The sequence below is a fragment of the Papaver somniferum genome, chromosome 1 (assembly GCF_003573695.1).
Source record: "Papaver somniferum cultivar HN1 chromosome 1, ASM357369v1, whole genome shotgun sequence".
In the NCBI taxonomy this organism is placed as follows: domain Eukaryota; kingdom Viridiplantae; phylum Streptophyta; class Magnoliopsida; order Ranunculales; family Papaveraceae; genus Papaver; species Papaver somniferum.
In genome coordinates this window covers 112,896,089-112,915,910 of record NC_039358.1, presented here as the reverse complement: position 1 = coordinate 112,915,910, position 19,822 = coordinate 112,896,089, and the positions used below count along the sequence as shown (strand labels likewise).

Here is a 19,822-nt window from a genome sequence, read left to right as displayed (position 1 = left end):
CCCTGACAAAGGTTTCAATTGTAGATAATAGAAACATTAGGCTTATTTAGATTTTAAATCTCAATTGGTTATTTTGATTGTTATGTTTTTGGGATTCATTTCTGCTTAGGGTTTTAAGTTTTGTGAATTTTCATTCAATTTCTGGATTGGTTTTGAAATGTTATCTTTTTGTTTGTTTTTTAGACCAGATTTGATATGATTTAAATTTAATTTGAAGATTACATGGATTGATTTCTAATTCTAATCACCCTGACAAAGTGAATTTGTCTTTCAATTGTACATTTGGTTTTTGATTGTTATTTTTTCGAGAAACTTCATTCATTTCTGCTTAGGGGTTTCAGTTTATTGATTTTGTTTTTCAATTTCTGGTGCAGGTATTGCGTTAACTTTGGAGTTTAATCTTAATCGAGCAAGGTAATGATATGTTAAAACTTTTTTTTCTTCTTAAATCAGATTTGATATGATTTAACTTACTATGATGATTCCATTTGATTCTGAATCACCCTGACCCCTAACTTCAATTGTAGATAATAGAAACATTAGGCTTATTTAGATTTTAAATCTCAATTGGTCATTTTGAATGTTATGTTTTTTGGATTCATTTCTGCTTAGGGTTTTAGGTTTTGTGAATATTCATTCAATTTCTTGATTGGTTTGATGATGCTTAAGATAATTGATGATTACATGGATTGATTTCTGATTCTAATCACCCCGACAAGGTGAATTTGATTTTAATTTTACATTAGGTTTAATTTGTAGACTAAGCCTCAATGGTCATTTTGATCTTTTGTTTTGTGGTATAGCCCATGAATTAGAAAGACATTTCATAGGTCAATGTTTAAGTTGAAGTTTTGTTCTGTATGTTAAAAGTTCAACTAAATCAGTGTTTGGTTTATCGGGTTATATTAATGCTTGGATTGCATATACAGAATATGTGGGCATTTTCCCTATCAAGCAAACATGTATCGGGATCTTTTGACAGGGGTGCTCTATTTGGATACAGGACAACTAGGTATAATATTGATAAACTGCCTGCTCCTCTGAGTGTTGATTAGAATTATGCCTTCCCATCTATCTTCGAACCTTACATGTTTTTTACTTGCATCAGCCGTGATGACGCAACTGTTTTCTATCACCGGGATAACCCTGTATACCCACTTGCCGGGTATATAAATTTTTGAGCTATTTGATTATTCTATTTCCAGTAGTTTTTTCCAATCTTTTTGGTTTCCAACTTAAATGGGCTATCTACCTCTGATAATTGGAAATCCTCCTTAGAATGGTCTAGTAGCGCTATCAATTTTATTATTAACATTTTTTTATTTCTGTTTTTACAGTAGACTTCAAGAGGATACATCTGAAGCTGTCACAGCCAATTTCAAAGATAAAGCTCAAGGAGTTGATGTGGAATGCAAGAGAAAATATTACTTGTCCAGGAAAAAAACTAGATGTTATGTCTGATAGAGAGGGGACGTCACAAGAAAGAAATGCTTACTTGGAGCACATGGGGCAAGGTAGCATCATCATATTTTTTAATTTTGAAGCCATGCATGGATCTTTTTAATAAAGCTTCAGGTACTTTGACTGAAACTTAGTGGTCTATATGTTATTATATTTTATCAACAAATTAGGTATCTTAGTTTTGGTTATTTGGTTGTGTTTTGATTAAGAATTTCCATCTAAAGTTGAATTTGACAAGTTTTTTTACTTGCCACAGTTGCGACGATGCAATATTTTTCTATCACCGGGATAATCCTGTACCCTGGTCCGAAAGTCAAACAGATTATCCTACACCCTGGTCTGAAAGACAAACAACTTTGTGTGTTTTTTAACTCAATGATAGTGGATGCAACTGAAAATGCCAAAGACAACAAATCTAAGGACCAATGAAGCGCAACTGATAAATGTTGCTAGTACACATTGAATATGATGTTGCCATAACACATTCAATATAATGGTGCCGGATCATATTCAATCTTGCCTTGCTTTCGCTTCCTCCTGTCGTATCAGGTTTGGACTCGACTTCTTCATGTGGAGGTTTGCTTGCTAATTATTTTTGTTTATCGTATTAGATTGAAGAAGGCTTTCTAAAAATGATCCTCACAAGTTGAATGTTTTTTGCATTGGCAGAACCCGACTACTTGGCAAAGCAACTACTTGCCCAGAAGGATGGAGTCTCCACTACATGTTACCAAAGAGCATGTGCAACATTTTCTATGGTAATTGTTCGACCTACATTGCAGCACATTGAAAAGTTGACGGAAGAATACAATAGATTAGTGATGAGGTTTTACAACATTTTTTGTGGTAATTGTTCGAAAGAGCATGTGCAACATTACAGCACATTTGTAAGTTCACGAAAGAACACAGCAGATCAGTGATGATGTTGTGCAGTTAGAAATTATATATGACAAAGGCATGTTTCTGAAGTCCTGCATAGAATGGACTAGTAGAGCTATCAATTTTATTATTAACAGTTTTTATTTTTGTGTTTACAATAGACTTCGAGAGGATAAATCTGAAGCTGTCACAACCAACTACAAAGATAAAGCTCAAGGAGTTGTTGTGGAATGCAAGAGAAAATATTACTAGTCCAGGAAAAAAAACTAGATGTTATGTCTGATAGAGAAGGGACGGCACAGGAAATAAATGCTTACTTGGAGCACATGGGGCAAGGTAGCATTATCACATTTTTTAAGTTTGTTTAAAATTAGAAATAATTTCCTTCTAACGTAGTTTAATCCTTGCATGAATATAATGTGTGGAGTAGTCTCACAACGGGTGGGGGAGTTTCATCACCCAACGGACTCCAATAAGTGAGTTTCATCGCCTATTGGAGTTGAATGAACATAAGTTCAAAACCAACTTTTAAGGAAACACATCAATTCAGTGATCCAAGGTGGATTTGCCATTTGAAAAGATTGCTCTATGTTGTTGGTTGTTGTAGAAGATGAGCTTAGGTTAAAGATGGTACAGGAAAGAAATGCTCACTTGGAAGATATAGTGTGAAACTTCAAATGGGCTAGCACGTCTGGCCAGGGTTATCCCTGTGATAGAATAGAATTAATTTTCTTCTACCACCGGGTAATCCTGGATGGAAATGCAAGTCTCTAGAACTATATGAATTTGTTGAAAAACTTTACTAAATCCCTGTGGATGTTTCCTACGCTTGCTGGTATGAGTCTACAACCTCCATTGTTAATTCCATTATCGATCCTGAAAGGATTAACAGTTATTTACAAATCAAAATACTGATTGCATAGGGTTTTGTTATATTTTACAGAATCACATTCATGTTACCTCAAAAGTATCCGCAATTTTGGAGATAGTATTAATTGAGTGGTTTTGATAATATCCTTATGCAGACTCCCAATAATTTTGTGGTTGATTTAAAGGTGTTTTAATACAACTTCGCAGTGTTCACTTGTATTTTATTCAACTTATTGTTATTCCCTTTCAGTTTCAATGAAATGCTATTAATGTCTTTGCTGACTGCATATATTTGTTATATGGTTGGGTTGTGCTACTTTTAATCCAAGCCACGCCGTTTAAACTAGATAGTTTACTTGTAAAATCGATTGGAATGGTTAGGATTCTGTATTGGAATTTGTAATGATTGGAAACTCACTGGTCAATCCTGTAACCGATCATAATCATGTAATCTATCCCAGTTCATAAAGAATTTTTGTTTCTAGATTTGGCTGATTATGCATGCTTTTTGCACATACTCCGTATTAACTTGTGTTTATATGCTACACAAATACATTGTGGCTTGCAGCTGCACACTAGAAAAATACGATGGGTAATTGATGCACACTAGAAAAATAGACAATAGTCTTTAGTTGGACCCTTTAATTGAAGTAGACCGGATTCAAAACAATGGGTAAAGATGATAACGTACAAACTAGGAAAATATGGGAGGTAATCTGACAACTGCATTGGCACTTCTGCTGAATCAAAGTAAGGCCGAAAGTGTAAACCTGCAAAGTTTCATTATACTTGATAGGGACTTAAAGCAACTCGAAGACACTACACCACACTAGCTTTGTCAGGTGGCAATAAAGCGGACGTGTACTATATCTACTTTTTTTTGGTAATAAAATAGACGTGTCATATCTACTTCACATGTATCTAAGAGAAAAATCTTTGTATCTTCTTGGCATCTTGAATGGGGTAAAAGGGTGGAGATTTGACTTGTTACATTCACAATAATGTTGCTGAAGAAATGGGATGGTAACTGTAATTATTGATGAAAATAAAACAAGTACACCCTCTTTTTCCTCTTAATAGACTAATAGTTGTAGATATTCTCTGGTTTCTAGCTTCGGATATATCCTGCACAGGTTTGAGTGGATATAAAGACCAAGGGGATAAACATCCTCTAGTTTAGTTTGGTGTGGGGTGGAAGCATCTTGGCACACGCGGAAACCTGTCCTTGTAAACAAGGTTGTTTAGGTGAAGAGAAATGGTTGCATCGAAATATGATGTTGGGTCCACGACATCTGAACAACCCTTGTTTACAATTATTCTTAGCGTGCAGCTGTTATCCACGGTGATATGGAAAGACCATAATAGCCTTATAGTTGTAGATATTCCCTGCACAGGTTTGAGTGGATATTTCCTGTACAGCCCCTTCTAACAAAAAATAAAACTTCATTTTATTCTTTCATAATTTCTGTAAATAAAAGACAAATCACATCACGTGGAGGTCAGTTGCTTTGTGAAAAGGATTGATGATTAGGGTTTATATCCAACCCAGTGGGCAAAGAAGTGAGCTTGTTTTTGGACCCATTGAAGACCCCAAGAAAGAGATCATCAGAGGCTTGACTGTTTTATCAAATCTTTAAATCTTGATGATGGTTAATTTTCTATTCTTCAGTTAAATGATAGTATTAATTTGACAAAGCACACAATCCCTTTAAAAATAAAATAAAAATAGCATTTACAAAGATTAGTGCTAAGTTGAGAGTGTTGAATTTAAATCAACTGATTAAATGACATAGGGAAAAATATATGTTTCTTTAATTACCTAGACTAGAAGAGGCTAGTCTTAATTCTCAAAAAGTTGGAGACAGAGTCTAAGTCCTAATTCTCATAAAGAACAAAAGACTCAAGTACCGTCTATGTATACCTATCCAGCATGACTGCTAAGGAAGATTACCCAAGTGCATATGTACTGTAGTTCATCTCACAAGGTCCAAACAAAATCTGGAGCATCCCTTCGAGGTCCATCTAGGGATTGGTATACATACAACTTATCCACCTTCTGAATATCATCAAGTTTCTCCTGATTTTCATTCATGATATCCACATTAAGCTCCTGCATCGTATTTGCAAGAGTTTTGCAGCCTCCCAGAGTAATAGGGCAAGATGACATCCAAAGGTATCGCATTGCTTTATATTTCCCATTTTTTTGAGAAGCGTCGTATTACCAAAAGGGCTATCCCTGATTTCAAACTTCTTAAGTTTCTTGCACCCATTCAACACATAAAGAATTACCATATCACTTTCCCCAGCAAAGGCAACGGAAAGCATCTCTAACTGTTTCCCGTATTCACCGATGCACTTAAAAGCCATGTTGGTCAAAAGACCAGAAAGTGACAATCGTCTGAGCCCCTTGCAAGACTTAACAATTGTTCCAAAGCCTTCATCTAGTGGCTTTAAGGTGACATGGTCAGGTTTTTTAGGCTCAAGAATGCATAATCTGAAGCGAACAATATTGGGGCAGTTCTCAGCCACAACTACGAGAGCAGCATTTGTCATCTGCTGACAGATGTATAATAATGAATTAAGCATTGGGAAACCCATGGATATAACAACCATTCCAAGTTCCGTTACACATGCATTCTCTCCTCCGTAAAGAAATGATGGAAACACCCTCAACTCCTGCATCTCTTTACAATTAAAAGCTATAACTTTTAACCCCTCGTCTCCAATACAATCTGATATCTGCGTATGAAATGAAAACTTTAATCATCAATATAATGAGGTGAAATCAAGTATAACATTAGCAAAATTGTGTTAAGAGATCAAACCTATATTCGTTGAAGTTTGTTGCAGCGAAGAACTATTGCGTTCAGCTCCATAACTCCGATTCCCAGTGAATTTCTCAAATTCAAGGAAGTCAGGTTTGAGCAAATAGAATACATAGTAGGTAACCAGGCAGGTGCAACCTCTAAAAACCCTGACAAACTCATAACAGATTTACATTCAAAGACAACCTTGGATAATTTCTCATAGGTCTCGCGCTTGAATTCGCCGATGAATGAACCATTCCCCAAGTCAGCGAAATGAGGTGCAAGAGTGAGGATTCTCTGGAGCATCTCAAGGGGCACTGAGCGGTTTACCTTCAGACTTCTTAAGTTTGGGCATCTTGTCACAAGCCTCTCAAGAGCACCCAAATCAACTTCTCCTTTTAGACATGCAAAATTTAAAGAGACAAGAGAAGTGCATGTGTGGGGAAAAAAGTCAGCAACTGGCCCCTTGGATCCTCAACTTCAGAATTTTGCAAGTCCAGCTCCCTAAGATTCCTACATAAACAAAACATGGCATTAGAACAGAATTATAAGTTTCCGCCTTCTGGGTGTCTTTGAAAATTAGGTACAGTTTTACCTAAGACCATGAGAATCAAGTTTTAACAGCGAAAGAACGTTTAGCATATTACACTTTAAATGTAGAGCATATGAATTAGAAGCTGCTTTAAACAAATGTCGCTCATGAACAGGTGCATAGTGCGAATGCAATATCTACGACAAAACATGTGCATTTTCTGTTTTCAGCATATGGTTGGGTCAGTATCATGTTTAGGTCCATGTGCCATATCAACGACAGACCAGGTGCATTTTCTGTTTTCAGCATATGGTTGGGTCAAGTTGAAAACAGAAAATGTAAAATTTAAAGAACCACCTTCATGATCATACAAAAGTAAGGAGAACCTTTAAAGAATGTAAAATGTAACCAAAATTTGACAACCATGCATCTATCCCTATGGTCGTCAAATGATGGATTCAGCATACTTATTCCTGAAGTTTCAAAATTCAATTGAAACGAATGCAACCATAGGCTCGAACTGATGGTGCATATGAATTTGTACTTTTAATGCAATTTCCCTAAGAGACAACATTCATGAAGACATACCCACTCATTACTTTGGACATGAGAATTCAATCAAAATAAGACAAGAACCAAAAAGATATTTCACCTGCAGTTAGCAGCTATAGCAGCGACGCCATCCGCAGTAAACCCTTCACAAGAAACAAGTACGATCGACTTGAAATTGGGGAACGAATGAGATAACAACTCAAGGTTGTGATCAAATACAACCATTCTCTTCAACCGTAGCTCCTCAAGCCCTGGATAACTCTTAGCCATAGCTTCAATCCAAGGACTTACAGAACCTCCCCAATCATGAGGAACCAAATTAAAATCAGCAAAATGAGGTTTCCTTTTTAACGTAAGAGCTTTAACTCTAGGAAACCTAGTAATCAATCTTTCAGGAGTAATGGAGTAACAATTTCCTATATAAACTCTCTCCCTACTCCATCTCTCTGCTCTAAACCATGACTTACAAACAAGAGAAACAACATTCCTGTCTTTGTGTGATGTAAAGAAATGAAATACCAACTCCAAAACCTCCTCAGGAAAATCCGACATTTTTCCAAAACAATAAACAACAAACTAATCTGGGGTTTCACTTGTTCAAGTGGTATCCAACATCAACAACAAACCAAAATGATTCAACATTTATAGGAGGCCATGAAGATAAAAATGTAAAGGAAATAGGAGTTTCCAGAGAGAAGAGACCAGATAAGGGTTTGAAGAAGCTTACAGGGGAAAGCAGCTTTAATTTCAAAATTGGTCACGGGACTGATAGGAATCATAGCATAGTTTTGTTCGAAATTTGTGCACTGCAATATTAGTTGTTTGATGGAGCAACAACAGGTGAGAGGGACGATGGAGACCTAGCTGTTTGATACCTTTGTTCCAAAACAGATAAAACAAAACAGAGAGAAAAGTTTTTACTTTTCACACCGCGGGACCCAAAGACGGACACCTGTTAATTCACGTTCACTAATATCGCGGAAACTATCATTGTAAACAGGATTGTTCAGGTGAAGAGAAATGGCTGCATCGAAATATGATGTTGGGGCCAAGACATCTGAACAACCCTTGTTTACAATTATTCTTAGCGTGCATCTGTTATCCACGGTGATACGGAAAGACCATAATAGCCTTATAGTTGTAGATATTCCCTGCACAGGTTTGAGTGGATATTTCTTTTGCTAAGTTGTGAGGAATTCTCAAAAAGTTGGAGACATAGGCTAGTCCTAATTCTTGTAAAGAACAAAAGACTCAATAGTTGTTATGCCTGTGGAGAAGATGATCACTGGAAGAAAAATTATCCACTACAGAATCAAGCTTACTTCAAATCAACCTGCAAATCCCTTCTCAAACTGGACTTATGCAACAATGAGCACAATAAGCACATCCTTATCTGCAGTGAATGTAATGCATTTAGATGGGCTTGAGATGCCATTTTCATTGCATCTCAAGCCCATCTTTATGTAAGGAAACTGAAAAAAATCTTCATCTGTAAAATCTGCAAAACCTGTCTTAAATAAAGAAACAACCACTACATTCCATATATTATAGATAGAGCTGTCATAACACAACCATAGACAGATAAAGGTGTTCAAAATAAAACTGATACCACATAGACAGATAAAGGTGTTCAAAATAAATCCAAGGTACATAAAAGATTGATTAAGTACGACTTTTCTCTTCCCACTGGTACCAGTTTTCTCTTCATCAACAGACCAGGTGCTGGCATGACTAGTCAGGAGAACCTCTAACCGCTTCAATTCCCCGTTTAAAACCAGTGAGACCCTGCTTGTAAGTGATCATGACACCATGTTCTCTCTTCACGTCTTCACACAGTTGCCTTGGTGTATACACAACGTCACACCTGGAAAGTTCTTGCGGAAGAATACGGCCATTGCACGAGCCATCGCTTTTTTCTTGAGGAGGGGGTTCATGTTGTTCCCAACACAACTGTGTGGAGCCGCGATTCTAATGATTTCCCACCAGTCAAGAGAAGGCATATTCCTTGAAAGAAGTGAGTGTCTAAGAAAAACAAACAAATAAGGATCAGAGAAAATTATCTCAGTAAGAGAAGTTCATATACAAGTTAAAAACAAGTTCAAAAACTACAACATACATAAGCTTCCTCAAAAATCCATTACCTATAAATAGACAGGTCGATAAAAAAAAAAGAAGAAGAAAGGGTCACTTCCTAATAAATGACCAGAGAAGAATTTGAGGGCAAGAGCAATAGTTGATTGCTGCCTCAAATCGAAAAAAAACAAGAAATTGAGGGAAAGAGCAATAGGATTGCTTCCTCAAAAATGAAGAAAAATTTGGCAGGTGTGACATAGAACCTATATCATTAGAATCGCGGGTCTTAAATTTGAGGATTTCTTCCTCAAAAATGAAGAAAAATTTGGCAGAAAAATGTAAAACCTGTATGTTTTGTTTTGATGGGTCTTAAACTTCTTCATAGAACCCATAATTTCCAAGCTCTAAACTTGGATATTACTTGTAAGAACCTTAGCAGTGGGTCTAATGTTTTTCAAAACAATGACACCACTAGCATTGCTATCAAACTTTTATCTTAGGCTCTGCCTAAGTTTTCATGAAAAAAAACTCGAGTATAGATGGGAGATAAAGACCAAGGGGATAAACATCCTCTAGTTCAGTTTGGTGTGGGGTGGAAGCATCTTGGCACACACAAAAACCTGTCCTTGTAAACAAGGTTGTTCAGGTGAAGAGAAATGGCTGCATCGAAATATGTTTTTGGGTCCACGACATCTAAACAACCCTTGTTTACAATTATTCTTAGCGTGCAGCTGTTATCCACGGTGATACAGAAAGACCATAATAGCCTTATAGTTGTAGATATTCCCTGCACAGGTTTCAGTGGATATTTCCTGTACGGCCCCGTCTGACAAAAGATAAAAGCTTTATTTTTCTTCTTTCATAATTTCTGTAAATAAAAGACAAATCACATCACGTGGAGGTCAGTTGCTTTGTGAAAAGGATTGATGATTAGGGTTTATATCCATTCCAGTGGGAAAAGAAGTGAGCTTGTTTTTGGACCCATTGAAGACCCCAAGAAAGATATCATCAGAGGCTTGACTGTTTGATCAAATCTTTAAATCTTGATGATGGTTGATTTTCTATTCTTCAGTTAAATGACAGTATTAATTTGACAAAGCACACAATCCCTTCAAAAATAAAATAAAAATAGCATTTACAAAGATTAGTGCTAAGTTGAGTGTGTTGAATTTAAATCAAATGATTAAATGACAAAGGCAAAAAGATCTGTTTCTTTAATTACCTAGACTAGACTAGAAGAGAGTTCAAAAGGATGCTAAGTTGTGACACAGTGGCTTGGATAGTCCTAATTCTCGTAAAGAACAAAAGACTCGGGTACCGTCTATAATCAAATCATTGCTATTCTAGTGCAACTCTTTTCCTACAAAAGGCCTACAACTTTGCTGCCTTATAACTATAGATGTTGACTGTTACTATAGACTAGCTTCAAAGTGTGGACCGTGGAGGCACTGAGTTGGTCCATATCCATAAGACTGATGCATCATGTATGTACTTCCATTGGAGATTGCACCCACTTACTTTTCATGGCTGCTAATAGGGGAATATCACCCCCTATTAGCATTGTTGCTACTTCTCTTTTTTGGGTCAATGTATGCAGGTAGTAGTAGATAGATCATATTAGCATTGTTTCTACTTTATAGATCTTTCTTTGGATGAAGTCATCATTAAAGCCCCTCATACCGAGTTATCTTAGTGACCCATGTACCCCACAGACCGGGTTAACTCTGGGACATGTGTAAAGAACGATAACCTAACAAGGACTTGCAGCAGTGGGTGCTTACCTAAAGTTCCAACAATCAAAACTAACTGACAGTAAAAAAATCATTTACCTCGACGGTTATAAAGTTAAAGGGAAAATGTGTTCAAAATGCAAACATAGCACGTGTTAGTTGTTACTGATGCATGGAGTACCACTTACCAGGTGGTCAAAACCACATCTCGTTACCGTTACCGTTACCGACTCACCACAACTCAATTTTAAAAACCACCGTTTTCTTCAAGAGAGAGAGAGAGAGAGAGAAAGAGAGCGAGCGAGAGGAAACGAAAACCCTAGAAATCGATTTTTTTTCCCAAGATTCAACAAAAACCTAGTGATTCATCAAAAAAAATTTGGTAATGGAGAAAAAGAGGGAATCAAAAAAGAAAAGACGATCTTCAAATCTCGACATTGCTTATCGTCTGATTAGGGGTAATTCAGGTGTACAAAAAGAAGATGATTTAAGAGTTGTGGTTGTGAAATAAGAAGAAGAAGATGCAATCGAAATTGAAACAAATAGGAGGAAACTGCCAAAGAAAGAGCCAATTTCCGGTAAGTAATGAGATTTGGTAATTTACTTTGTGTATGATTTGATCCATAATTTGTTTTTTTAGTAGATGCAAGTGAAATATGTTCAATTAGATGCAATTGAAAATTAACCATGAATTATGTACACATTTAGGCTTAATTTCGTTTGTTGCCGACTGTCTATATGCATTTCAGACCATAATTAGTGTCCGCCGGCTGCTATAAACTGGTTTTAGTTGATTCAAGCTAACCAAGTCCGCTAGCTTATGGTATGTGTTGAAGTCGAGTCAAACTAAATAGAAAAATTGAGTAAGATGACACTTGATAGGGTTAGAACCTACAATATTAGAAATTTTATAAGGTTTTGGCGTGAAATTCAAATTTAAACCCTTGTAAAACTTTATTTGTTTTGTTTATGTACAATTGCCTGAATTATCCTTTTGTTTTTGCAGAAACTTCAACTGCCATTATGGTTGTTCCGGAACCGCTTTTTGCAGTGCCCAAACTAGAAGATCCTGGAGATATTATCCCCTATCAATGTGGTAAGCAAATTTGATTGTATGGAACTGTAATGCTTGATGTGAAAAATCTTGTCCACTTATATGTACAAGTTCCCTAATTATCCTTTTGTTTTTCCAGAAGAACCGATTTCGCAGGGTATGCTAGTAGAAAAACAGGAAGTTTGTACAGATATTGTCTCCTTTAAAGGTGGTAAGAAAATAAATTTTACCTAATTTAAAAGGTTCAGCCGATGTTTAGCTCCCGATGTATGATTTATGAGAATTTTGTCTTCATTTTTACAGAACCAAAATAAATATCCTACAAAGGTGGCTTCCATGAAGTAGTAAGTTTTTATGAAAAATTTGAGAAAGATCCGGTGAAAAGAAAAAGGCGCGATGCGCTGATACTTGAAGCGGGCTCAACAACTTCGTTAAAGAAATTACTGTGGTTTAGGGACGAACATTTGAAGTTTTTAAATAAAGGCCCTTGTGGAAGGTGATGAAGCTTTTTCGGAACAAGGAGGTTCCTATGGGTAAGGCTGATTGGTGTAAGTATCCACATCCAATTGAATCAATTATAAGATCTTACAAGCATTCTGGAGAAGGTGACTCTGGAGAAGGTGACTCTGATGAAGACCACTATTTTGAATTTGGTGACGGTGATAATAAGGTCACCTTGACAAGTAACCATGATCATGTTTCCGTGACTTTTTGAATTAGGAGACCCAAACCAGGGGAAACTGTAAAACATAGTAGGGAGTCAATAGCTGCAGAAGGAGATGTATTAGCTTATTTTAAGGATGACAAGATGCAAAAGACTATCATTGAGAATACCATTGTGGGCATACTTCAGGATGAGACTGAAGATGTGGAAGAAATAAAAAGAAATGGTATCCTACTAACAAAGCTACTTACATTGCATCTTTGTGTGACTGTCTTCCTAACAACAGGAGAAGGAAGCTGGTTGTCAAAGAAGGAATATGGAAAACATTTCCGAAGTTTGTCAGCGATGAACACTTTCGATTGTCCAAATCTAATTCACACCACTCTCATGTCGAGCATAAGAAAACAAAAAAAATTGTACGTCGATGCTTACCCTATCTACTGGTAAGTGTGACAGTTACGACTAGTTTGCAAGATAATTAATCTGATTAACTGAAGTTATTTTCATGCGTAGGTATATATTACTGTGTGCATAATTTTAAAAATAAAATAAAATGATTTACTCAAGCTATTTTCATGCAGTACTTGTTCGCAGGGCACTCAAACTACTTCAAGCAAGAGAAAAATAATTTTCCCCGGATGGCAAGATGGTCAACGAAGGAACTGAGTTACAAAATAGATATGAAGATAGCAGTGTCCATGGTAAAACAAAGACATCATTTAAAATATATGACTTAAGTTTTTAGTTATTACCAAAAATCTATTGTGCAAGTCTGTTGATCTCTCTGATGATGCTTCAATTTCATCTATCGAGTTCACTGATAAAAGGTTGGTCGGAATCTGAGAAAAGATTGACTCTTGAGTCTGTGGTTCCTGACACTAGTAATATGTGCCCGTACAGAAGGATTCAGTTGTTGAAGAATAAATTGAAAATATACAAACAAGTGTTGGCGAAGAAAGATAAAGATTATGCTGAGTTGGAATCTAGAGAGTGTAATTTGTATACTGTTATTCAGTACGTTCAGTGCAAAAAGGAGGTGCTAGATAGTTTGAAAGCTGACGGAGAAGTCATTCCTTTAGATAGATACATGCTTGATCTTGATGAAATTTTCACCAGAATGAGAGAAGTTCTGGATGACCCGGCTAATGATACTGAAGAGAAGAAGATACTGATGCTGAAGAAGAAGATCATATAGACCCATACACAGCTACGAAGAAGCCGTTTGGTCACAAGCTTCCCAATATGGAGGGTAGTGAACATTTTCATAAAATGAATGTACAAGACAAAATGAGGATTTCCAGTTTCTGGAATCACGCTTTAACAAGGTAAAAACACTCTTTAAGTTTTATCATATCTACTGTTAAATTTTTGATATTTGGAAACTCACGATGATATTACGGAATGATATGAGCATAGAATTAGAATTGCTTATCTAAAATATTTGTACAACTGACTTTAACATTCCCTAGAGTTTTCTAAACTACAATAGTGTCATGTTTATCTACTGAACTAATATGATAATGGTTTTGTTGAAACCCTGTAGTGACGAAGCGTTTCACATGGATGTAAATGCTGTTGATGAGGCACATGTAGAAGTTATTGTACTCGGTTCTACACTGAAAGAACTACTATTCGATGACTCTGTTGACAGTCAAGCGATACAGTTCTACACATTACGGAGGAGAATGAGAGCTGCATTGGACCATCATACGGAAAATCCAAAGTACAATAAGTGTGCGTACTTGGACCCTATGGCATGGGTTAGTTCTTCGACTTTCTTTGTTTTGTTTTGTTTTGTTTTGTTTTGTTTAATTTAATCCATGATTTCTGAATGATGTTCACCAAATTTAATTATGGGGGAAAAAATGCAGTATGCTGTCCGTAATGGTTATCAAGTTCAAATAGATGAAATTGTTCGTAAACCTATCGAAAAAATGGAGCTGGACAACCTGGACTTCCTCTTCATTCCCATGAATATAAGTCTGGACCCAAGAGCCTCAGGACATCACTGGACTCTATTGGTATTGGATCTTAAATGCAGAGAGTGGCGGTTCCTGAACTCATTGGTTGGCGGTAGCGTTGTAGATCCATGCCTTAAAGATGCACAGACAATGGCAGTGTTTATCACACCAATAGTAAACACACACTTAGTGGTAACAATAGATAACCTAAAGGTTCGTCAATTTGCATGTCCACAGCAAGGACCTAAGCCAGACTGCCTCCTCTTTACATGCTATCTAATGAAAGGTATGCAAAATCCAACAAATCTATTGAAATGGATGATAAAAAAACCAGAGAAATATGTCGTGAAATGAGGCATAAAATGGCAGCCAAAATGTTGAGGCCATGTGTAAATGCCATTGTGTGGAATGCTCCTAATGCTAATCATCCATAAATATGGATGTAATAGGGCAGATTTCCTTAAAAATATCTTTTGTAGTATATTTTGGTTGAAAGCACAGTATTGTTTTTAATACTTAACACAACACCAGGTTTTTAACTATATTACAGTAGTCTAATGTTATTAGTTTAATCTTTGTTGAAGTGAATTTGTAATGTTGTTCCAATTTGAGAATTGTAGGTCTTAGTTTTCTTATTGTAGTGGTTATCTTTGTTTTGTATGCTCATTTTATAAATTTGACCTTCAGTTTATACTTGATGTACATCATGCCTGTCTTTGCTTACCCGCAGTTTACATGTTCAGAATATAAGTTCAACACTTCAATCCATTAACATCATGCACTGTGATAGGTTATTTCCTTATAAGGCTTAACATCTTATATAACCAGAAGAGTTTTAATTTGCAAGGGTACTTGAAGGTTAAAGCGCATGACAATGTTTTGGTTCAAAATAAAAACATGCATTGCTTCTAAACTAGAGAGTCGGAGACCGTCCAAAAATTTCTGATCCAGGGCTTACCCTTGTTCACACTTATTTGAATTCTTCTGTTGGTGGTGTTGCTTTGGCTCGGGGCTGGGGATGAGGCTGTTGCATTTGGCTGATTGACCACCGGGCCAACATTAGGTACCTGCAATCCAACTTCTTCGGCTAACAGTACGGCTGCAGGTCTGGTAATATGTGGACAATAAAGATCCAAGATTGGAAAGACAAGACCAATTTCAGGAGCTCCGGGTTTCAATGCAAGCATACAGATAAGTGATCTTATATCGGAAAGAAAATGTGGTCTCAAATCCCATCTGCGCTCCACCGGAGACCAAAAATCGATCAGCCACGAGAGCAACACCTTCAAGCACAGGAATAGTTCCAAATCGGGGTGGGTCGCATTTATAATCCATCCATTACCATAACCCCCATCTATCTCCAATCCCGCTGCAAGCATACGTATATGTGATCTTGTCTCGGAGGACAACACTATCGTCTGAAAACCCATCTGCCTTCCACCGGCGACCAAAAATCGATCACCCACAACTGCAACACCTTCGAGCGCAGTAAGAGTTCCAAGAGTTCCAAATCGGGGGTTGGTTGCAGTTATAATCCATCCATTACCAGAACCCCCATCTGTCTCACTTGGTTTGGGAGTTTCCTTTGGGGATTTACCTTTATCACCATCATCACCACCAACACAATTTTCATTGCCACTAAGACCACCAGAACTGCTACTCCCAACTTCGTAACTGCTATTCATAAATGGATAATGAGATTGAAATTGAGGTGCGGAGAGTTGAGATTGAAATTGAGGTTGGTTATCCAAGGCTGGTGAATTTGATATTGAAATTGAGGATGGTGGAATCCCGTTGAAAGCGTCCTCAACAATATCTCTTTCATTTACCATGGCTGTTTTGAGATGAGAATGAAATTGAGTCTCTGAGTTAATATTCTTGTTTCACTCTAAGATTGCAGAGGCGAGATGAAAAAAACATCTAGTTGCCCTTCCTTTTAAAGCAAACTCTATGGTTGAAGAGATGTCTAACTAACACCCTTTGCTATTATGGTCTTTCCGTATCACCGTGGATAACAGCTGCACGCTAAGAATATTTGTAAACAAGGGTTGTTCAGATGGTTTGGTCCCAACAACATATTTCGATGTAGCCATTTTTATTCACCTGAACAACCGTGTTTACAAGCACAGGTTTCCGCGTGTGCCATTCACATGCGTGAAAGATGCTTCCACCCCACACCAAACTGAACTAGAGGATGTTTCTCCCCTTGGTTTTTATCTCCTCCCATATCTACTCGAGTTTTCATTTCATTTATTTTCTCAGTCTCTCTTTCATTCTCAGCTGCAGTCTTCTTCTCTCTTTTTCTCCCATCAGTTGAATCGATTAACAAGAGATTAATAGATTTTAGGGTATCAATCATCAGTTTCGATTTTATTTCTCAGTCTCTCTTTCATTCTCAGTTGCCGTCTTCTTCTCTCTTTTTCTCCCATCAGCTGAATCGATTAAGAAGAGATTAATAGATTTTAGGGTTTCAATCATCAGTTTATCGATTGCGTAAGTCTTTTATCATCATCAGTTTCGATTTTAGGTTTTTTTCATCGTTTATTTTGTAGGGTTTCATTTGTGAATCGATTTTAGGTTTTTTTCATCGTCTGTTTTTTAGGGTTTCATCTGTGAATCGATTTTAGGTTTTTTTTTATAATACGATTTGTTAATCTGTGAAATCACTTGTATTATGTTAATTTCAATTTTATGGGTGTTTGCTCTACACCTTCCAAGTGGGCATTTCTTTCTTGTGCGGTCCTATGTCAGAAAATTACTAGTCAAAGAGAAGATCTAGATGTTATGTCTGACAGACAGAGGACGGCATAGGAAAGAAATCACTTGGAAGGTGTAGTATGGAGCACATGGGGCAAGGTAGCATCTTCATAACTACATCAATTTGTTGAAACACTTTACTGAATCTGTGTGGATGTTTCCTACACTTCCTGGTATGATTCTACAACCTCCATTGTTAATTCCAATATTGATTCCTGAAAGGATCAAAAGTTATTTACATCCAATATTGATTCCTGAAAGGATCAAAAGTTATTTACATATCGAAGTACTGATTGCATAGGTATTTGTCTTGTTTTGGAGAATCACAGTCATGAAACCACAGAAGTAGCTTTCCATGGACTTGTATAAGACAATTTGAGAGATAATATAAATTGAGTGGTTTTAAAAATTAGGAGCCTTGGTCTCTCTACCATTCCAGAAAAGCATGAAACTTCAAATGGTTATACTTGTACTATTAAGTTTGAATTTGTGGGTTTTGACCTTCAGTTTATACTTGCACGCTGGTGAGAAGTAAACTGCAGTGTGGTTGGAATCAACTTGTGTACCTGCTATATTACTTGTTAAACTTCACTTGTATACTTGCTAGATTTCCTCTTTCTTACTATTGGATTACCCTGGTGGGAGAGCTTATGGAATTTGATTTGTTGCAGGACCAATTGCATTGATTGCCTGGAAGAATCTACATGAAAGATAAAGAGAGTGCCAAGTTATGAAGCTTCATCTTACCTAGTTGCAGTTAACTAGTTAAGTATTGTTGCCTTTCCTAACTTCATATTTTATACTTCCAGAATCTATATGAATGACTAGGAGTGAAGCTGTTAAAACTTTGACCTGCCAATTAACATTGCAATGAATGACCAGTGAATGAACTCCCTTCTAGCCTTATTTAAAGTATTTTTCTGCCATTAGAAGATAAGTTAATAGAAGCAGAAGAAGAGCTCCCTTATAAAAGAACTTAGCTTAGAGTGTTATGTTGTAAGTCAGCGACGGAGCCAAGGTTCGTTCTAGGTGGGGTCTAGAAATTTTTCTTTCTCACTTGTACTCATTTAACCTTAGAAAACAACATAATTATCAATTTAACCATTCATTTTTTCCCCCATAAGAGACTGAATTTTCAAGAAAACCATACAATTTTACACTAGGAACCAGAAACCAGTGGGGTCTTGAGACCCCATTTGTCTCTATATGCCTCCGTCGTTGTTGTAAGTGATTGTCTTCAGAAACAACTGTCTAAGATGATCACAACCCAATCTAAGGTATTACTTGCTTAAACATGGCGAGGTTAAGTGTAAAGCATGTTAAATCAAGTACTAGCATGTTTTTCTTTCTGTACATATACATCTTGATATTTCTAGATGTAGAACATGTGCTCTTCAGAGGATAAAGAAAGTTGTATGCATCAGCATAAGTTATAAATGACAACCCTGATTATGTTAAGCATGATAAGTTGCTAATAGAGTTCATCTTACGCATGATTAGAGGCTGATATTCTTACAATGGCATCTTTGCTTTGTCTGCTTATAAATTTCATAAATTTGACCTTCAGTGTATACTTGTTGTACATCATGCCTGTCTTTGCTTACCCGCAGTTTACATGTTACTTTGCTTATAAGATGGTGTTGTAAATGGTTGTAGTTGCAGTTGAAGCTGAATGAAAGCCGTGGTCCCTGAAGACGTCAATGTAAATGGTTAATCTGTTTTGCACCATCATGCTGCAAGCGTGCAATTTTCTCTCTAGGGTCCTTTGTTTTCTTTTAGTATAGTTTCTTACTCATATGTAAGAAATAATTTAACTTTTTCTTTTGAATCTGCTCATTATATTCAAACCTAACATTGTACCATTCTTGTTAAAGAAACCCACCGAAAAAATTCAACTTCACATGGGGAGTCTGGGTTTTGTTCATTTCTTGTTGTTGTGTACTTGTGTTCAAGAAAGTGGTTTTGATTTCCAATGTTAGCATTTTTGATTTCCAATCAAAAACTGCTTACCCGCAGTTTATGATTTTCATACAGTTCAGTTAACATTTAACCAATCCGGTTTTTTATTTCCAATGCCAACTTCAAATAACATGTGATTGTCAGTTGTGAATCTGAGGCTGGCTATATATCTGGATGGGCCTGAAAGTGATATCAAGGATATGGGTACCTGCACTTTAAATGGAAATTGTAGTGATCTCTATTTCTAGATGGTTCATGGTTGTTGATTTTCAAATGTTTGTTTCTGATGAATTAGATTATTGAGTTAGGATCAATAGATAATTGTTAGTGGTACGATTTTTTTTTGTGGATATTTCCTGCACAGGTTTTAGGGACCATAATAAGTTGTAGATATTTCCTGCACAACATATTATTCTTGTTGCGGATAATAGTTGCACACTAGAAGAACACCGTGGATATTGTAGTGATCTCTATTTATAGATGGTTCATGGTTGTTGATTTTCAAATGTTTGTTTCTGATGAA

The 19,822-nt window shown here is 36.6% G+C and overlaps 1 pseudogene; it reads right to left on the bottom strand.

The window, feature by feature from the left end:
• Positions 1–5,188: 5,188 nt before the first annotated feature.
• On the bottom strand, positions 5,189–7,653 carry LOC113332019 (annotated as a pseudogene).
• Between the last annotated feature and the right edge of the window lie 12,169 nt (positions 7,654–19,822).